This window comes from Neolamprologus brichardi, chromosome 22 (genome assembly GCF_056152115.1).
Source record: "Neolamprologus brichardi isolate AB-2024 chromosome 22, ASM5615211v1, whole genome shotgun sequence".
Taxonomy (NCBI): Eukaryota; Metazoa; Chordata; class Actinopteri; order Cichliformes; family Cichlidae; genus Neolamprologus; species Neolamprologus brichardi.
The window spans coordinates 14,519,350-14,528,619 of NC_142124.1; positions in this window are offsets into that span (position 1 = coordinate 14,519,350).

The following is a 9,270-nucleotide window of genomic DNA, read 5'->3' on the forward strand; positions in this document are numbered from 1 at the left end:
CCTAATGTGACAGATTTTTACAGAGTTGTAATACAGATCATAAAAAATTCCCAGAAATTGTTTCTTAATCAACATGTCTAGTGTAAAATGCCCATAACTGTAAATAAACATGAAATTTATTTTAATTTACTTACTTTTTTTAATACATAAATTGTATTTTTCCTTATAAAAAGAATAAAATTGAATCTAATTTCACAAATATCCATTTTTTATGCTGTAAATACAAATATTTAAACATTTTAAATAGAGCAGAGGAGTTTCAGTAATTTATATAGATTTGATTGTCCATTGTTATGTAATTATAGAAGTTTTTACCCCCCACAAAGTTTTAAAAATGTTAGAATTTCTTTAAAGAGTATATGTCATGTTGAAGTATTTGTAAACTGAAGTAATTATAATTAATTTCACCAACGGAAGATTTTTTATTAGTTGTATATTTTTTAAGTTGGTAATTGGTAAAATTACAGAAAAGAATAATAGAAGATAGAAATACATATTTTATCTTAGTCTTCAGATATCTTAGTTTAAACAATATATATTAAATACCTTTACAGTCCAGAGTCATTAAAAATACGATCCATAGAATTTCTATAATTTTTAAATCTTTTTTCAGTTCAGTTTAATTCAGTTTTATTCATATAGCAGAGTCACCTCGTTTTACAATATCGACAGCAGTTAACTTTTAAATCAATAAAGACACAGCAACGAAACATAGCCAGCAGCAAGTTCATAAAACCAGGTAAAGCATGACAAATGGACTTTGGATTTTGGTGTTTATTTTACAGGAATTTTCTGTTTTTAATCATAAAAAATTTCTATTCCCATACAGAATTTTTCCATAAATAATCCATTTTGTCTGGCAGTACAGTATTTCCAACTACAGCCGCAGATTCCCATTCTGTCAACTAAGAACAGCAAACTAAGGCTATAGTTCACACAGCCTCACCAAAACTAGAAGATTAGAAAAACGTTGCCTTTTGTAATGAGTCTTGATTCCCGCTGTGAGAGTCACATGGCAAGGTCAGAATTTGGTGAAGACATGAAAGCATAGATCCATCCTGCTTTGTATCGTTAGTTCAATATGGCGGTGGTGTAATGGTGCGAAGAATAGTCTGTCTTAGGACCAACTGAGAATTGTTTAAACACCGCCTCCCTGACTATTATTACAGAACATGTCGATCCCTTTATGACTACAGTGTACCCATCTTCTGATGGACAGGACAGTGCCTCATGCCACATAGCTCAAAGGATCTCAAACTGGCTTCTTGAAGGTAACGATGAGTTCACTGTGCTCAAATGGCCAGCACAGTCACCAGATCTCAATCCAGAAGAGCACCTTTGGGAACAGCAAATTTACATTGTTGATTTTCATCAATCCTGCAGCAACTCTGTGATGCTATCATGTTGTTTCCAGCCACCTGTTGAATCTGTGTCATGAAGAATTAAAGCATTTCAGAAGGCAAAAGGGGTCCAACTTAGCAAGCTGTAACTTGCTCATAGTTTCTTTTTTATACACTCCTTATAGGTAAATCCCCATGCCCGTCAAAGACTATGACCTAAGTTTGTAACACTGGTTTCAGTAGTCTCTGAGCCAGTGATGAGATGGAAGGATATAAGCAAAGCTTATGTATCCTTAAGAGGGCTGAATACTGTGTCTCACAATGTCCACACTGAGCTTTATCTATAAATGAGTTGCAATGACCCTTTAAAGAGCACACTATAAAAAACCCTATTCCCCATCGCGATGATCTTTAGAGTGATATGATATGGTGAGATTAGCCAATTGACAAATCATCAGTCATGTAAAGAAACAGCTTGAGCCCAGTGAGAACATGTCCGCTAAAAAAATATAGTAAAAGTTGAATAAATATTGTCTTTGGCCCCAGTGCATTCATTTCCAAGTAAACAGTTAATTCGTTTTTATAAAACATTAATCAATTTGATTTGCCTGCAGTTTTAAAAACTGCAGCTGATTATCGTCTACAAAGCCCTCTTGCTTTTTTTTTTTTTTTTTTTTTACCCCATGGCGTCTCTGCAGAGGTCAAAATCTCAGCTCTGTTTGTGTATGTGTGTAATTTTTTTTACTGTTCAAACTGGATCTCACCCCCAATCACAGAAGCTGATGTCAGAGCAATGTCTTTAACCTTGACAACAAGGATGCAGAATGTGTGCATGCGTCCAAAATGCTTGTGAATGTCTTTGCTCAAAAAAACACAAACAAACAAGCAAACGAAAAACAAAAGCAGAGGATTTGTAATTTGCCTCAAGGATTTTGGACTTAAAAAACATTTTTAACCTTAGAAGGATTCTGACAGTAATAGGGTTCAACAGCATGTTATATTATCAAAGTAACAAACACATACTGTAATGGATGCACTACTATTTGTTGCTCTGCTAGTTGTGTTGTCTGAAATAATTTAAATAACAACAGAAATGTTGGGAATTCATTATAAAATACTCTTTGTAAAAAATCATGATGCAACAACATTTCTTTTACCATAACCACAAGAACAGTGCTTGTATTGTGTAGACTGTAAGCACTTAAAGTCAGAGTAAATGTACAGTGAATTGTAATGAGGTGCTGCCACCATGGACATAAATTGATTAAGAAGAACCTTTGCCTGAGTTAAGCATGCATACACATAAACATGTGCGTACCTAAAAGACTGCAGTCATTCTGAGGCATATCCTCATATTCTGTAATTTTTACAGACTGATCAGGTTATTTTCCCCAAAAAGGACTAAAAGCCTAACATGATATAATCTTGGTTGTGTTTGTCACTGAGTTGCCAAGTTGGAGATTGAATACAATCTGCTTGTGATAATATAGTAGTTAACTGAGAAATTTGTGAAAATCAAAACTTTGCTTCCATCTACATACATGGAAATTCAAATTTATCTAACCATCATAGAGTTGAAAGAAAATTTCAGAAAGTCCTCAACGAATACTGACATATTTGTTGCTGCAGGATGGTCATTTGTCTGCAAAATGGCATAAGCTCTCAGCAACCTTGCTTTTATATAGAAATTTAACAGGCTGACAACCAATTGACAACCAGTTGGCAACTAGTTGTGCTAAGAGAGTGATTTCGAATTATTGTTACTTCTTGTTACTGTTATTTATAAATGGCAGTTGTTTGCAAACATTTGCCTCAACACAGAGTTTGAGGGTGTTGCATGCTAAACCTCTCTGTAACTAGTTGTTTACTGCAAGTACAGCAAAATAAATAAACAAAAATTAAATTAAGCTTATGGCTCCTTTCCTGGTTTTTCGGTTGCAAGCCTGTTCTTTACATAAGTATTGCTTTGCCACTCAGACAATCTCAGTGCTGACATCATTACTCTAGTCCAGTCATATTCTTGTCTGGCTTTTTTGAGCCAGTCAGCCTCCACCTGGTGGTTTAAAATCTGTGCTCTCTGTCATTCTCCCTTTCAGACTCTTATTTGTGCAACCCACCTGGTTCCATCTCCACCTCACCTGAGTTACTCAGGGCTTCATCCATCCCTCAGTTTTCATCTTCACCATCACCAGCATCTAGAATCCTCGGGGTCCAGTCCTAAATCCTATCATTGCTGGGATTTCATTCTACTATGATGGGTCATCAGAGTCTAATTGCCAAATACATTAATTAATTTCTCTATCACAATAAATCATCTTCAATTCTTCCAAATGATCTCCCCTTATTGAAATGTAATCAGTGGGCAAACAAGATTTTTTCCTAGTTGCAAAGAGTTAGTCATCCTATTTTTGCTGTAATATGACTGAGCCACCAGGACTCTGATATGAACTACTATCCCAGCATGTTCACAGAGACACTTATATCATGCTGACATTTAACTGATATGCGTCAGTGTCTTAAATCAGATGCTTATTTACTTGCACTCACTATTCACATTCAGAAGTGGTTGAAATTGAGAAGTGTGACTTTATGCAGTTCAATGTAGGTAGAAGGTTTACTTTCCCTTAGTGGGCACCACTTTGGGTACATGGAAGTGAGGGTGCTACCACACTATTTTCTGCAAATAAGATGTCACAGCTAACACAACAATTATGGTCAAACACTGAGATTTGTGACACCCAATACTACGCAGTGTACACAAGACATCACATGAGCATATGGCAAACATGAGTTTGGCATATGCTCACAAGTAGTTGTCCTAATTATGCAAACTGGCACATTAGTAATGTGTACTTTGTAGGTGTTATCAAGGTAACTTCTAATATGGTTTTAAATTCTATCTTCCTTTGCCAGATTTGCTGCTAAATCTAAAATCCATAATGCATCATTTACTAACTATAATCCACCCAAGCTCCAGCACCACATTATTTTTAGCTCTAGTCTAAATTTAGCATGACTAACTCTCAGATGCTTTTACTGGAATCCAATAAACTCCTTAACAGTGAAACTTAGACCATTATCTGCCATATGGAAGCTCCCATTGACTGCATCTGGCTACCATCTGCCGTCAGTATTTTAACTGTGAAGACAAATGAGCTTTTATTAAAGGTGATTGATTTTCTCCTATTGCTACTAAAGGTATTGATTTTTGTTATATTAGCTTAGTTTCACTTATTGTACTAATTCTAAAATCCAGTGGACCTTAAAGAATGCTTCCTTGCTATAATAGCTACTGTCAATGTGTGTGTACTTCACATTTATGAAATCCATATGAGAACTGTTTTATTTGCACATTGCACAACAGTTTGAATTGCCAGAGACGGAGCATCACAGTGAGATTTACTCAAAGTGACAATAAATGGAGGCCAGTACTATAACATAGGCTATAGTGCATTAATATCTACAGTAAATCACAATAAGTAGGTGAATGAATACTTAAGTAATAAACTGCCTTGTCATAAAAATAATTGTATGAAACATTTTTTTTTAGAAAAAATACAGATGCGTTTATCATTTATGTCATGTTTCAAACAAATGAGTTGAAAAGGAGTGTATGATTTATGAATATGAGCACACAACAGCAATTACTTCTGGTCCATGTGTGCTCAAGGCTCAGCTTGACATAACAAATGTTAACAGATGCTACAGTGCACTGGAGCTTTAAAAGAGCTACTTTTCCTTGCTTTTAGCCACACTTACAGCACCATTAACAGCATGCTTCTGGAAATGGATTTTGGTTTGTTGGTTGGTCAGTCAGTCTTTTCTTCCACTACTTTGGACTGAAACAAAGACTTAAGACACACAACTAGATACAATAAAAGGGTAAAAAAAAACAGAGATTTGACTGAGCCAGGGGAGAGGGACAGACGGACAGAGAGTGAGATAGAAGGACTAAGATTACAAGATGAGAACCAAGAACCTCAAACTCAAAAGCACAAAAGAATAATACCATAAGGTTCATATTTGTGAAATATTAGATATATCCATTGTATTTGGTAGAAGATATTTCTAACTGCACTTAATCTGTATTCATAAGCACTGAAAGAGACATAAAAAATGAAGGAAAAACCACATAGAGAGAATATTTTATTTAATGCCCCAAAGTGTTTAAATATGTTAATTCCTGTTTCCTGTGGTGGCTGACCTCACAGCCTTCAGCAGGTGGTGGTTTAAATAGTTCATACCCTGACCCTGTGTACTTCTCATTTTTAATCATTCATAAATCAAAAATACAGTGAAACTCAGTGGACCCTATAAACAGGACTGTCTTATATTTCCAGCTTGTTAAGTTTTCAATATAAAAGTAGAGGAATTTTCTTCCCTTCACTTTATGAGCTCATATATTTTCCTAAAGCAGTCTTTGATTTTAGTATCACAGGCTAAAATTTGCCTGCACACCTGTAACATCCCTTGTGGTTAACAGCTGAAAGCTCACCCCACAGTGAAGTGGGCTTCAGATGCTGCTGGGTGATTTGTCTCATATTTATTCATATCTAAGATGTAAAGGAATGGGAATAGGCCACATGCTATGCTATGTGACTTATGTCACTAGGATTGCATATATATATATATATACAGTAGTGTGTGCTGCAAGGCTTATAGTCATCAACAGCATTGTTACAATATATATTGCCCTGCTCCACACTGCTCTGTAGGAGCCAAAGGGCTTTAGTCTAAAAAAAAAAAAAAAAATCTGGAAAAAGCCTAAAGCATCCTATTAGCTGCCATGAGTTTTAAAATCTTGCCTCCAGACACTTTGTGAGTGCAGCTGCAAGAAAAAGAGCAGCGCAGGTTGTTTTAGCACATGCCCCAAATGACAAATATTGATGCTTAAATAACAAAACTCTCTAATGGCAGTAAGAATTCCCACCAAGCGTGGGGGAGGAAGTCACAGTGTCATTATTATAGAGCCATAAATACCACAGAGGGAGCTTGACACTGGACGACCCTCTTTACATCTGGTTTCTTAATGTACCAATAATCAGCATTAGTTGGTTCTGTCTCACGGGTCATGACTTCTAATAGTTTAAAATGACACTAAAAAAGGTTTTATTATCCTAAAAGAAAAAGCTCTTTAGGTCAGCCCCAGTCAAACAGCCAAAAGCTGTGCAATATGGGAAAAAAATTGGTTTGTTATATACTAATTTCTACTTCTGTAACTTTATCAATGTGAAATAGGGTGTGAAATTTTGCAATATATTTATAATTAATTTTTAAAAAATCGCAACTTTGAAGGGAACCGTTTATGAAAATTTGGTGTATTTCTTTATTTTTATACACCAGTAAATGGTGAAGCGGGATTTATGCTCCAGCATGGGTGGTGCATTCGAGGCTTGCTGTTGGATGTAGGCAGTGTACAAATTATGTGGTACAACCAGTCCGTGGGTCACTCTTGCTTGTACCGTTGTTGGTCCATTAGCCAGCCCCGGAGAAGAGCCAAGTTATAACATACAAACAGCTCAAGTGAAACAGTGTGTTAAAAACAATGAAAACTGAACACTGCGGCCTCCCCCTGTGCTTTACACACTATATTTTATGATTTTTGAAGTGTTTTTTCATGATTCTCCCGTTCCTGGCGAACTCTGCTGTTGCTCCCTTTTCTTTTCCAGCCCACTTGTCAAAGTGCAGAATGGGAAAAAATCCCTTGTTTGTCACACTTAAGTCTGGCAAAGAAGTAGAACCATCATTATTATCTTTTATTTAACTTTTTTCAACATATGAAAAAGCTTTAAACATGCGGCATTTAAAGCCTGGTATTAGAGGAAATTAAGTGTAAAATTGTTATTTGGAGGGTATTTGCACCGATATATCAAATAAACTATTATATTCAGAATCAGAATCAGAATCAGAATTTATTTGTCACATACAGGTTGCCCCGCAGTAAAATGAGACACCCCCCCCCCGACCTTACACACATAACACAGACATTACATGGGGGTTACAAGTCGGAGATTGGCAGTTACGGAAAAAACACTGAAATGTACACACAATGGGAAGGTACAAGAGGAAAAAAGAGACCCCTACTCATGCTGTGCTTCCATGGTAGGACAGCACGAGAACAGGAAACAAAAAAACTCCTCTGCACAAAAAAAGCACATGAATGTTCACAGCACAACATTATGAAGACATAACAAGCCACAGGGTTGGGTAGGGGGATGGGGAGTAATCCCAGGCAATTTATATTACTATATATATTCAATGATAACAACCAAAACCTGTGTGAACTTCATCATCAGCACTAATTTTAAGTGATACACAAGTAAACGAGTGCTTTGCTTGTGGCTGGACGGCGTAGTATGTAATATGCAGGACTTGGATTTGTAAAACTCTAGGTTGGCTACAAAGCAGAGCCTCGTCTTGTGATTTTATAATAGAATCTGTGAGCTTAGCTTCCTACAGAGGGTGCCTACATGAAATAACAAAGAAATTTACATTACAAATTTAATATTTAAACTTCTTTAGACTACAAATTTAACATCTTAATGTTAAACCTCAAATAATTGCACAGTTTTAAACACACTTAGCACTTTCTTTTAGCTGGGCCGATAGCAATTTGTGCTGACACAAGTGCCATTTCTTCTCTAACATGTGGATATTTATGCCTGATGATATCAAAGTGCGGTTTTAATAGTGCTTTGGAGGGCAAGTTACGTTCACTGTCTGCGTGTTTATGTGTTTGTGTGTATAAAAGCTTACTGTGTAATCTCACGGTTCACCAGTCTGAAAGGGAACATATAGTAGTCTTTTTATATGCACATATACATGCATGCACATCTATATGCAAACACCTGCAGCATAAAGGTTGTATGCATACATACACTCATAAACTTGCAAACACAAACATTTAATCAGTGCAGTCACCTTTACACGCAGCAAAAACACATTTATTTAGCCGAACACTTGAAGTACATGCTCCTAGACATGAATGCCATCCATCACTGTTCTAGAAATTAGCACAAAATATTTGCATCGAGAAGCTAAAAGACAGACTGTATATAAAAGACAGATGAAGGCATACCAACAGGTTTTTGAAGTGCCGTCCTGAAGACTCAACCAGTACTTTGGCCATCTTTGTCTTTGTAGTCTGAAACAGGATATGATGAGCAAGGTGTGGATGTGGTGAAGAAAAAGGGAATCCTGTATGATATATGATAAGCACTGACTTATCACTCACAAGGTAGGTCTGCCATAAATCATATCCTGTTCTATTGTCCTTTCTACTCCAACTGGAACCATAATTTACAAAATGAACATCACATTGTATTCAACATAAGAGATCATAAACTTATTTACAGAGAGGAGACGCCACACCCACCCTGGCCATTAGAAAACACTGCCTTCACGTTTCACACCTGGAACCCACATCCATGCTTTATATACAGTCTGTGGTGAAAACCTAATGCTGCATAATGAAAATCTGCACCGACTGCTGAAATTTCTGTTTTATTTAACATGCTCAGCCAGTATAATTTAGGTCAAATAGCAAACAGTACACATGTCAGGATTGCTCTCCAGCTGTAGGGAACGAATGGAGTCTAATAATTACCACTGGGATGACTTGCTGATTAACAGGTACAAGATTATGTGGTGCGCTAACCTTGCAGGATGAGACCGAAAGAACAGAGGAGAAAAGAAGACAGAGGAATAGACAGAGATAATGAGACAGAGATGGAGAAAAGATGGTGAAAGTCAGAGAGGCAGTGAGGGGGAAAGAAGTGTCAGGAAACGCTGAAGAAACTCAACCTGAGCTCTAAATGGCTCCTTAACAAGAGGCTGAGACAGCAAAATGAAATTATACCCACACATGCACACACAGAGGCACATTCAATCACACACACAGACATGCACTGGAAATATAAAGCTCCCCCAC